The 11,013-nt window shown below is 35.0% G+C and overlaps 1 pseudogene; it reads left to right on the forward strand.

Annotated features, from left to right (window-relative positions):
* The window catches only part of LOC101574945, a 75,940-nt pseudogene extending 65,772 nt beyond the window's left edge, over positions 1–10,168 (forward strand).
* The last annotated feature ends 845 nt before the right edge of the window (positions 10,169–11,013 follow it).

Here is an 11,013-nt window from a genome sequence, read left to right on the forward strand (position 1 = left end):
TAGTTATAACCTTCACACGTACTGAAGTTCAGGTGGAACTCTACAGAGTTTGGAATTATCCAGCTGCGTCTGGCTTAGGTCTGGCTGCTGTGCTCCACTCCTTCCTGCTGCGGACCTGGGCTAGGACTGGGTCTGGGAGTTCCCAGAACTCGGCAGAAATTCCTACTCGGCGGGAGGAGTGGGGCAGGTACAGCTGAGTGGTGGGGGGCGGCCCGAGGGGTGGGAGAGGGTCCGCCTCACGCTACTCCTGGGCTGGGACTGGTCCTGACGGCGCAGGGTAGCAGGAAGCTCTCCACACACTCACTGGACCTGGGCTAGGACTGGGTCTGGGGGTTCCCAGAAATCGGCAGAAATTCCTACTCCGCGGGAGAGGTGGGGGAGGTACAAGGGAGTGATGGGGGGGCGGCCCGAGGGGGTGGGAGAGGGTCTGGCCCATGCTGCACCTGGGCTGGGACTGGTCCCCCCCCCCCGAGAAGGTTAGCAGGAACCTCTCCACACACTCACCGGACCTGGTATAGGACTGGGTCTGGGGGTTCCCAGAACTCGGCAGAAATTTCTACTGGGCGGGAGGGTGGGGGAGGTACAGTGGAGTGGTGGGTGGTGGCCCGAGAGGGTGGGAGAGGGTCCGGCCCAAGCTGCGCCTGGGCTGTGACTGGTCCCACCGGCACAGGGTAGCAGGAAGCTCTCCACACACTCACCGGACCTGGGCTAGGACTGGGTCTGGGGGTTCCCAGAACTCGGCAGAAATTCCTACTCGGCACGAGGGGCGGGGGAGGTAAGGCGGGGTGGTTGGTGGTGGCCAGAGGGGTTGGGAGAGGGTGTGGCCCATGCTGCGCCTGGGCTGGGACTGGTCCCGCCTGCACAGGGTAGCAGGAAGATCTCCACACACTCACCGGACCTGGGCTAGGACTGGGTCTGGGGGTTCCCAGAACTCGGCAGAAATTCCGACTCGGCGGGAGGGGTGGGGGAGGTACTGTGGAGTGTTGGGGGGCGGCCAGAGGGGGTGGGAGAGGTTCCGGCCCATGCTGAGCCTGGGCTGGGACTGATCCCGCAGGCGCAGGGTAGCAGGAAGCTCTCCACAGACTCACCGGACCTGGGCTAGGACTGGGTCTCTTGTGTTTTATTTTAAATAATTTCTATAGTCATATTTCAATCAATTCAAGTTTCCTTTTTTTCTCTTTTCCATCCTTCCTGTCTTCATTCTCCTCTCCCTTCCTTCTTTTTTTCTTCCCTTCTCCCTTGCCATACTAGAAATTAAACACAGGGAGTCACAGTGAACTCTTTCCAAGTATGCTTATTTACTTACTTACTTGCTTAATTAATTAATTTTGAGACAGGGACTCCAGTTTAGTCTTGAGCACTTGATCTCCCCTGCCTCAGCCTCAGAGCAGCTGAAATTGTAGGCATATATCTCCTTACAATGTTGAATATGCTGCTGATTGCATTAACCACATTTTTCCATCTTGGTTATTGTAGTTTTTATCTCTCCAAGTTTTATTTGAGTGTTTTGCTTTCTATCACATCTCTACTTTATAATATAGTGATTGCTAAACTTACTGAACTAAAAAATGCACTGATTATAGATGTTTTAGCACCTTTCTCTAATAGTTTTATTATTAATATACTTTAAATAATTTTCTCCTTAAGATTCATATATCTCTCTGTCTTTGTATTGTATTAATTGTATATCTAATATCATGTATTTTATCTAACGGGAAGCCATTATATTTTCTAGTTTTTGCCTTTATTTTTTGATTCAGGTAAGTTGCATTTCAGAGGTATTCTTTTAAGATTTATTTCACAGTAGCAGTAGTCTTTGAATCATTTTTTCTCTCCAACTAGTCTGGAAAATATTTCAAATGATTCTATTTAAATCCACATGAAAAATATTTTCCCTTCTTGCTGTGGGAACATGAGGTTTGCTCACCTCTTTCTGCGTTCCTGAGATAGTTTTCTCTTATCCACCTACTTCTTTTTCCCCAGTCTCAAGTATTTTCCTAGCTTACATGCACTGACTTCCACTCAGCTGAAAATATAAATGAAACCCTTGAAGTTGTCTGGGTTTCTGCTCAGACAACTTTTCTCTTCCTCTGCATCTGACCTGCACCACTTACCTGACAAGACTTCATCAAATTCACAGCACTGTTGCATTAACTTTGATAGTCCACTAACTTCTACTAAGTTTTCCTCCCTCTGCAATGCACCTTGGAAACCTCTTCCATTTAGCAATCCTGTGCAACCCCAGAGACACGTTTTTTGTTCAGGTCTAGATACAATTGATTTATCTATGCTCCAATATATGGTAGAAGAATTATTAACAAAAAATTTGAATTTTTAACAAATTTACCTCACCACTTATGACTGCCGGTATGTGTTCATTCTTCAAAGGATACTTGCAATAGCTCTTGAAAACCCACAGTTTCCTTATTAATTGAAAAGTCATATCAAATATGACCTTGAAATGTGTATATCTTGCGTTGAAAAAATCATGATTTTATCTATTTAAATGAATTAACCTTAAAAGTATATGCAACATTCCAAGAAAGATAATTGATTTATTGATGAACTGACAGATATTTTGATACTCCTAATTTGCTATTATAAAGTGACTACAATTATTTCAAGAATTTTTGACTTGTTTTTCTATTTTACACCTCTTACTTAGGATAAACTCAAGCATATTCCATAAAGGAAAAGAATCAACATTTTCAATTATTAAAATTGTTAAATTGATGCCTCAATTATGTATTCTAAACTAATTATATGGCTGACCACTTCTAATATGAATCCTTAGCTCAAGTAATTTGAATAAATATGAAAATTTTTAATATTTAGGTTGTCATTATGGGGCTTAGGGGATAAAATATATGAGTATTTTAATGCTAAATAGTTGATAATAATTAGACATACAACAGATAATGCTTGCTGATATACTTTTAAAGTCAGTGCTTTTTTGGCCCTGCTTGCATGAAGTAGGCTTCTGCTGTCTGCATCTCATTTCTCTATTTTCTTACTTAATACGATGTAATGACACCAAGGGCATCTGTGGCATAATGACTCATTTCTGAAAGTAAAAATACAAGTAAGTGCTACCCAGTGGAATCACATGTTATATGCTGGAGTGTGTATATACATTCAAATTTTAGCACGGAAATGTTTCCTTACGCTAAAACAATTTTTACCCTTTTCTTTCCAATTTTAGGTCACAGAATTCACATGAAAAATAATTTTTAAAAATGTCTAGTCAATTAATAACCTTATGTTTAAGTTACACTGATTGATTTGGAATAATATTAACTTAGAAGCTAATTTATTTTTACAGTAACTTAAATTTATTTGACTGATGTTTATACTAATATATGTATAGGTCTAATTGAAACTGCACGATTATAGAAGGTCATTTTGTTATTAGACTGAAATGCAATTCAAATCAAGTAAATCTAACAAATTGTGCGCTTACATAAACTTAAAGTTTGAACCTTATCCCCACTTATAAAAGAAAGCACTGTACTGATGTATACTTTAATGTTGAAAAAGAGGTTTATTCATAAATTCATGAAATTCCAGTTAAAAAATTTACCTGTTCTTCTATTTATACTCATTTGTTAAAACACTTTACTGATTATGTATTATGTGGCAGGTTAAATATCAGTACCTGGAAATGAAAACATAAGCACAATGTTGTTCTTGCCTCAACCACATTATTAAATGTGCAATAGAGGTCTCCTACATTTAAGAATGTGTTGCCAACTACCTGGAGACATTGAAGAAATATTAGTCACAATTAAGCACACATTGGAATGGGTCTGAAAAATTGGCAGATGAACATTTCCCAAGTCAGGGAATGCATTCCAGGCAGAAGAAAATTTCCACAGTAGATGTATTTACATTGTAGTTATGGACTAGTTCCCGATATTTACTTGCTACATAAGCTTGCAGCAAAGTAAGAGAGAAACAATAGGGAATGGGAGCAAGAGGATTTGGAACAAAATATACACTTGTCTTGTGAACAGTGATACTGTGGCCTTTTTCTACTGAGTGCTTTTAGAAATTTGAAGGAAATAGTTAATTCTGCAGGATGAATTACACAGAGACATTAAAAGATACTCATTATAGTCTTAATGCATATTTCAATAAGCAGAATAAAGATGTCCAGATGGATCAAAGAAGTTTCATAGGGGAAATTTTACAATTTATTAAGAAGAATTTTTGCAATGTTGTGATTAGTATCAGTTATCTACTTTCATCTTTTATTATTAAACATAGCATAATTAAAGGTTGAATTCTAAGTGTAATTATTATTTAATATTGTATGGACAAGGCCCCCTTGTCAAAGATTATTTCAACTGCAGAAGATCAAAGGTTCAAAATGTTTTTAAATCTAGACTAGCTATTCAATAATCTCTTTTTGAATGCCAGTATATTATCTAGTTGGAAAATTAAGAACTATATTTCATAGATCTCCATGCAGTAAATAATATACATATATGTATTTTTTAATTTATGAAAATTAATGCAAATGTAGTTGTATAGTTTGTTTATTTTCATTGGTTCCAAAGGTTATGGTAATACATTCTAGTGTTTCTGGGTTATAAGGTGCTTAAAAATGGTATGAAAATTATTCCTAGATTCAGCATCATGGAGAAGTCCAAAGCAGTGACTCCAAAGTTAATAATATCACTAAATTTCAAGAATTCTATGGTGTGAAAATTATATGAAAAATAAGAATTTGTATCTATAAATATCCAATGATTTGAAAAGAACAGCATTTTACCAAGTAAATGGAAACTATAAAATCTAGCATAAAGTTAAGATATAAATAAGATTTCAATTGTGCCTCCAGAAAAAACTATGGATATACATAAAATATCAGTTATTTTTCCTGTAATTTTGTATTCATTAAATGTATATTGTAGGAACTTTGTATCTTCTTTAAAAACACTTATTTCTCATTTCTATTCTAATATGACTCAGAAAAGAATATTAATCTTTTAACATTTAACAGAACTTAACAAAAAAAGGGTATACAGATGAATGTCCATTTTGTATCTGTGTATTCAAAGAGGTTAGAATAGATGTATAGTTACATTCTCTTAATGAATAGAGGGATTTGTTCTAATGGTGTTTGTAAATAGGAATGTCCGCATCTTGTACAGCAATTAACCACTAGGAAGAATGTATGCAATGTGTTAACTATTGAAACTGTCCTACCAATTTGATTTGAAACTGTCTCACTGCTATTTGTTTATCAATAAAATTATGAGAAAAAAATAAAATAAAATTTTATTAAAAAAAAAGAACACAGATTTTTGGAATCAAAGTGTCAAATCCTGGTAAGATAAAGCTGTGAATTTTTGGATAATAATTTACTTAACTTGATTATTTCATTGATAAGTAGGGGATATTACTATTATATATAAAAGTTTTTTTTTTAAATGAAGTATTTGATATAAAAGCTTCTGCAGCAAAACCTAGTAGACAGCAACTTTGTATTACATCATAATTATTAACAAGTTATTTTATTTAGAATTTTTTACCACTTTATCAGAAAGTAGTGTATTTTGAATATTACAGTATTTTCTTGTTTGTATTTTAAAGAGCAAAAACAAAAAAAGGAACAAAGACATAAAAGGCAACATAGAACAATAAAATGGTACAGAATTTCAAAACAAGATTAGAAAATTAACAATAGCTGTTATATTACATATTGTTACCATATTTGTTGTTCAAATTACCAGACATAGGCATGCTAGGTTGATCAAGCAATGAAACATCAACTCTTCTTTTCACTAAACTGTGTAAATATATGGACAGGATAGCAGAGATGATTATACTACTAATTTATATTAGTTTTTTCATGGTAGTTGTTAATGTTTTACTTTGGCCAACTTTATATTTATGTGGTCTCAAGTAGCTTGAGTATTCCTTAAATATTTAAATATTTCATTTGGTTTTTACTTTTCTAAATTTAGGAAGCAATACATAAGCATTTGCATGCTTGCATTTCTGAATTATATTCTTCGTGTTTGTTAGTATTCGATAAAAAGTAATTTGAGGGAAGCACTTATTCCACTGAGCCATCTCCCTGGCCCAAAGGCCTATTTTTTGTTTAAATGTATAACCAAAGATATATTTCTCCATGTACTTCAATATACTTTCACATATACTTCTTAAATTATCTGTAGGCTAATAATTAAACCACTAAATAAGATCCATTTTTGTGTCCTGTATTTTATCAGTCCAAGCACGAAAGATAGACTGATTGCCTCTAGTTTTTGTTCATTATAAAATCATTATAAACATTTATATAAATTTTTTCTATAAACATAAATTTTCAACTTCTTTTAACAACACCTACAAGAGTGTATTAATTCTCTAAATCTGCTGGAGAAAGACACCTCAAACTATGTTACTTAACAAAAAATTGTTATCTCACAGTTTTGGAAGTTAGAAGAGCAAAATAAAGTATATATACTGTTGGTTCTTTATGAGGTTGGGATAGAGATTTTATTCCATTAATCTCTTCTATTTTTATTTGGGTACTAAGGCAGTCTAATGGATTAGTGACCACCTATGTAATTATTCAATTCACATCTGATTACCTTTGTAGGTACACGTCACCTAAAGAAGGTCATTGAAGAGGTATAGAAGGACTTCAATGTAGCTTAGCCAAAAGAGCACAATTTAACCCTTAACAATGAGTATTTGATTATGTGGTGAGATTATGCATAGCTTTGTAAGAAAGTATCATTAAAACCACAAAATTATGTGCTGTTACTAGATTTTTGTTTTGTTTTATACATTGTGCCATGGTATATCATTGTTCCTTTGTCTTGCATTTCCTTCATAAAATATGATGTTTAGGATATGCTAAATACCATCTATGTCTTATTTTCAGGGACATTTATTCAAATGTTTTTGGTTATTTTTCAGGTGAGGATTTAGATTTCTTATTATTGAACTTTTTGAGTAATTTTTATAGTTGCAGATAGAATTTCTTTATTAAAATGTGTTTGTATAAGAACTTTCTTTCACTCTGTAGCTTTGGGTTTGATGGCTCCCAGGAGATAACAAGAGTAATTTTACAATATTCTTCAGATAAAAGAAAATTTGATGTTTTATTAGTATTTTTGTATGCCATAGGCCTTTGGAAAATTTTACCCATTTACCACTGACATTGTTCTTATTAATGTCATGTATAAAAAATATTCTACTTACTGTGGTTGGAGATAAAAGTGTAGAAAGGAAAAGTGTAGCTCTGAACAGCTGAGTACAGCCACATGGGAGTCAGGAACCATCAGTAATGGTGCATGTACTGCAGTTCTTATCGGATACTTGCTAATCTGTCCTTTCCTGCCTTAAGAATACAGTCAGCCTGTGATCCCTACCTGCCAGTTGGTTAGATGGATGTCATACACTTTGAAAAGACTAGATCAAGAGAAATTGCAGGATTGGTAGGTCCTCCAAATCTAACATTTAAAGATCATTTCTAAGCATATACACAATTAAACATCAAGTGATGATATAATCATTTTCTGAAAACAGTGATGGACTACTGGACTATTTTGGAATATTTTGCTGAGTTCACACACCTATAATATTTAAATGAAGGAGCTAAACAAAAAAAAAGAGATACAGATGAATGATCATTTTGTATCTGTGTATTCAAAATGGTTAGGATAGATATATAGCTACATTCCCTTAATTCATCAAATAGAGGGATTTGTTCTAATAGTGTTTGTAAATAGGATATCATATCTGCATCTTGTACAACAAATGACCACTAAGAAAACAGTATAAAATGTGTTAATTATTGAAACTGTCCTAACAATTAGATTTGAAACTGTCTCATTGATATTTGTGTCTCAAAAAATTATGGGAAAAAAAACAATGATACAATGAATTCATAGAGAAACCATAGGAAATAGTTTCATGTAGAATAATTTTACAGAGAAAATATATAATGTTCTCTTTATATTTTCTTCCTTAATTAATTTTATTGGTAGATTATAGGTACACATAAAAGTAACATTCAGTATTGGGAATTTGTACCTGTACAAATCTGATCAATCTTGATTCTTTTTATCCCATTTCTCTCCTCTCCATTTTTCCCCTCTTCTCTTTCTTATCTGCAAAATCTTGCTTCCATTTTTCAACTTTTTCTCATTTTCTTTACCCTTCTTTCATTTCCCTGTCCTCACACCCTAATTTCTCTTCTATTTGAATATTTCCTATTGTACAATAACTATTACTCATTTCATCCTTATTTACACTTTGGCTTCTCACACCAAAGAAACCATGATATTTGAATATGTGTGTTGAATTTATCTTACTTAAGAATATGGTGTCAAAGTACATCCATTTAGCTAGAAATTTCTCCACTGTATTCTTACTTAGGGCAAAGAAATACTCCTTTGTAAAAAAATAAAGACGTTGTCCTTACTCATTGATTGATTGATAGGCATTGAGGCAACTTCCAAGATTCAGCTATTACAAATTGTGCTGGTATAGACATGAGTATGTATATATCACTGAGTTATGATACTTTCAATTCTTTTTGAAGGATACCAAGAAAGGGACTAGTGGTCCAATGGCATGTCTATTGTTCATGAAGTCTTTGCCTACACTTATGTCTTCAAGAGTCCTACTTATTCTATGTTCCATCAGATTTATTGTTTCTGATTTAATAATTAAATCTTTAATCCATTTCAATTTTAGTTTAGTGTGTAGTGAGAGATATTGGGACAAGAAGAGACCTAAACAGCAAGAGCAATTCTGGGCCAAAAGAGCACAGCAGGGAGCATTATGATCTTGAACTTGAAATCATACTACAAGAGCTAAGTTGATTAAAGCAACATATTACTATTTACCAAAAAAACATTCGAGGGGATCAGTGGAACAAATTAGAAGATGCAGAAACAACTCCCCACACAGTCAGCCATGTTATCTTGACAAAGGTTCCAAGTCCTTTCACTGGAAGAAAAATAGCCTCTCCGTAAGTGAGCCTGGAAAAACCAACTTTTCATGCTGTAGACATGTATTATATGATTAATCAAGGGTCAGTTATTTTGTTCTGTAGTGTTCATATAATCATTATTACAAATTTTATAGACCATATGGACTCTATTTTAACTACTTAATTCTACTATTATACCCTGAAAACAGCTGGAGAAGATGAATAAACAACTCAATCTGGTTGTACTTGAATAAAATTATTTAGATAAAAAAGCCAGGGGAAGTATATGACTCTTAAGCAACAGATGGGCCAAGAACTTTAGTGTGCTCATCCTTGATATAGTTATTGCATATACATTATCTCTTTTTATTCTCACAGAATCTATATGATGTAGATATTATTTCTACCTTAAATTGAGTAAGTTTAGGAATAAAATAATGTTTCAAATAATTATCTGACTAATAAAATGTAAATTTGTCTTTTAAAATGACTTTTCATTGATCTATCAACTATTATCTGTGATTTAGGATTTTTGGCAAATCTCTTATTATTAGATTAATTTCATCCAAGTGGCCAAAATACAGAATAGTCACTTACACAGGTTAAGAGCAATCTCATTTAGAGTTATACAAGTGGCCCAGAGCTGTATGGAAGCTAATAAATGATCTCTCAAAGTCTCAAAATCTAATTTATTTTATCTTGTTCTCTGATTCTTATCAAGAATCTTCCAATTTAAGATTAAAGATATCTGACTCACTTACAGCTAAACTCCAATCTGTAATGTCATTACACACATGCACGCACATACACACACACACACACACACACACACACACAATGATTTTTGACCATTGTTATTAGCCTATAACTGAATTCACAAGGCTATTCATAGAAATTTAATCTTCTGCTCCCTCTATCTGGCCATTCAGAAATTTTAACTGGCCTATATTGGAACATATGCCCTTTTCCTAGAGAAAGAAATACTGAGAAAGAGATCAAGAAGAGGCCAAGGCCTTGCTGATTTTCCTCATAAAGTCTGTTTTTAAATACCCCTATACAGTGAAGGCTCATAGAAACCCCAACGATGAGGCTCTGAGAGCTCACAGACACGGAAACCTTCAGCTAACCTTAGAAGGCATTCACTTTTTCATCTCTACCTCACCTTACGTACCCATCATGAATCTTCTATATAACATTCTTTATAACAGATGAGTTAGTTTTTTTCCCTGAGCTCTGTGAGCCACCCGGCAAACTGCTTGAACCCAAGAAGGGGGCTGTGCAGAGCTAACTGTATGGCTGGCTGATGAGAAGCACAGATATGACGACGTGGGGTCCTCCACTCGCATCTAAAGGGAGAGGAGATTTTCTTGGGGACTGAGATTCCAGTTTGTGAGATACAACTTTGTTGTTAGATCTCACAAACCCAGAACTGAATGGGACTAGAGGCTGCCCACCTGCAGAGCTGATTGATAATGGGGAGCTATCTTCAATTCTTTTGCAGTCATGGAAGCCCACTGCTTTGATTTTTGTGATCTGAGAGGAGAGACAAATTGGGCACTGTGTTGTTCCTAAACATCCAAGTAGGAAAGACAAAAGGAAAGGAAGTAGAAAGGGCAGTGTAATTTGCTTTAAGTAACTTATCATTTTTCTATCACTACATTAAGAATGCTGGGCAAAGTCTTTATTCTTAGTAACTGCCTTCCTGGTTAAGGCCGTAAGTTCTATTGCTATAAGAGAAAAAAAAAACAAAAAAAAAAAAAAACCCTGAAATCAATAAAATGGTAAACTCATGAAAGAAGTGTATTGTTCTACTTAATTCTAGGCAGATAAAAATGTGCATGCAGCTGAAATTCACCATGCTGCTTCAGGGAAGGCGCTGCCTGTGTGACCCTCACCAGCTTCATCCTTGAGCTTCAATGTGGGCTAAGAAAGGCTCTAGATAGTTTTACAGCCTCCACACAGGGGAAAAAAAAACAGATCCAGGAAATAAACTTCATAGAAAAACATGTATAATAATATGGGTTCTTTTGACACTTCTCAGAATACCCCCTTTGAAA

This window comes from Octodon degus, unplaced genomic scaffold, assembly GCF_000260255.1.
Source record: "Octodon degus isolate 3935 unplaced genomic scaffold, OctDeg1.0 scaffold00094, whole genome shotgun sequence".
Taxonomy (NCBI): domain Eukaryota; kingdom Metazoa; phylum Chordata; class Mammalia; order Rodentia; family Octodontidae; genus Octodon; species Octodon degus.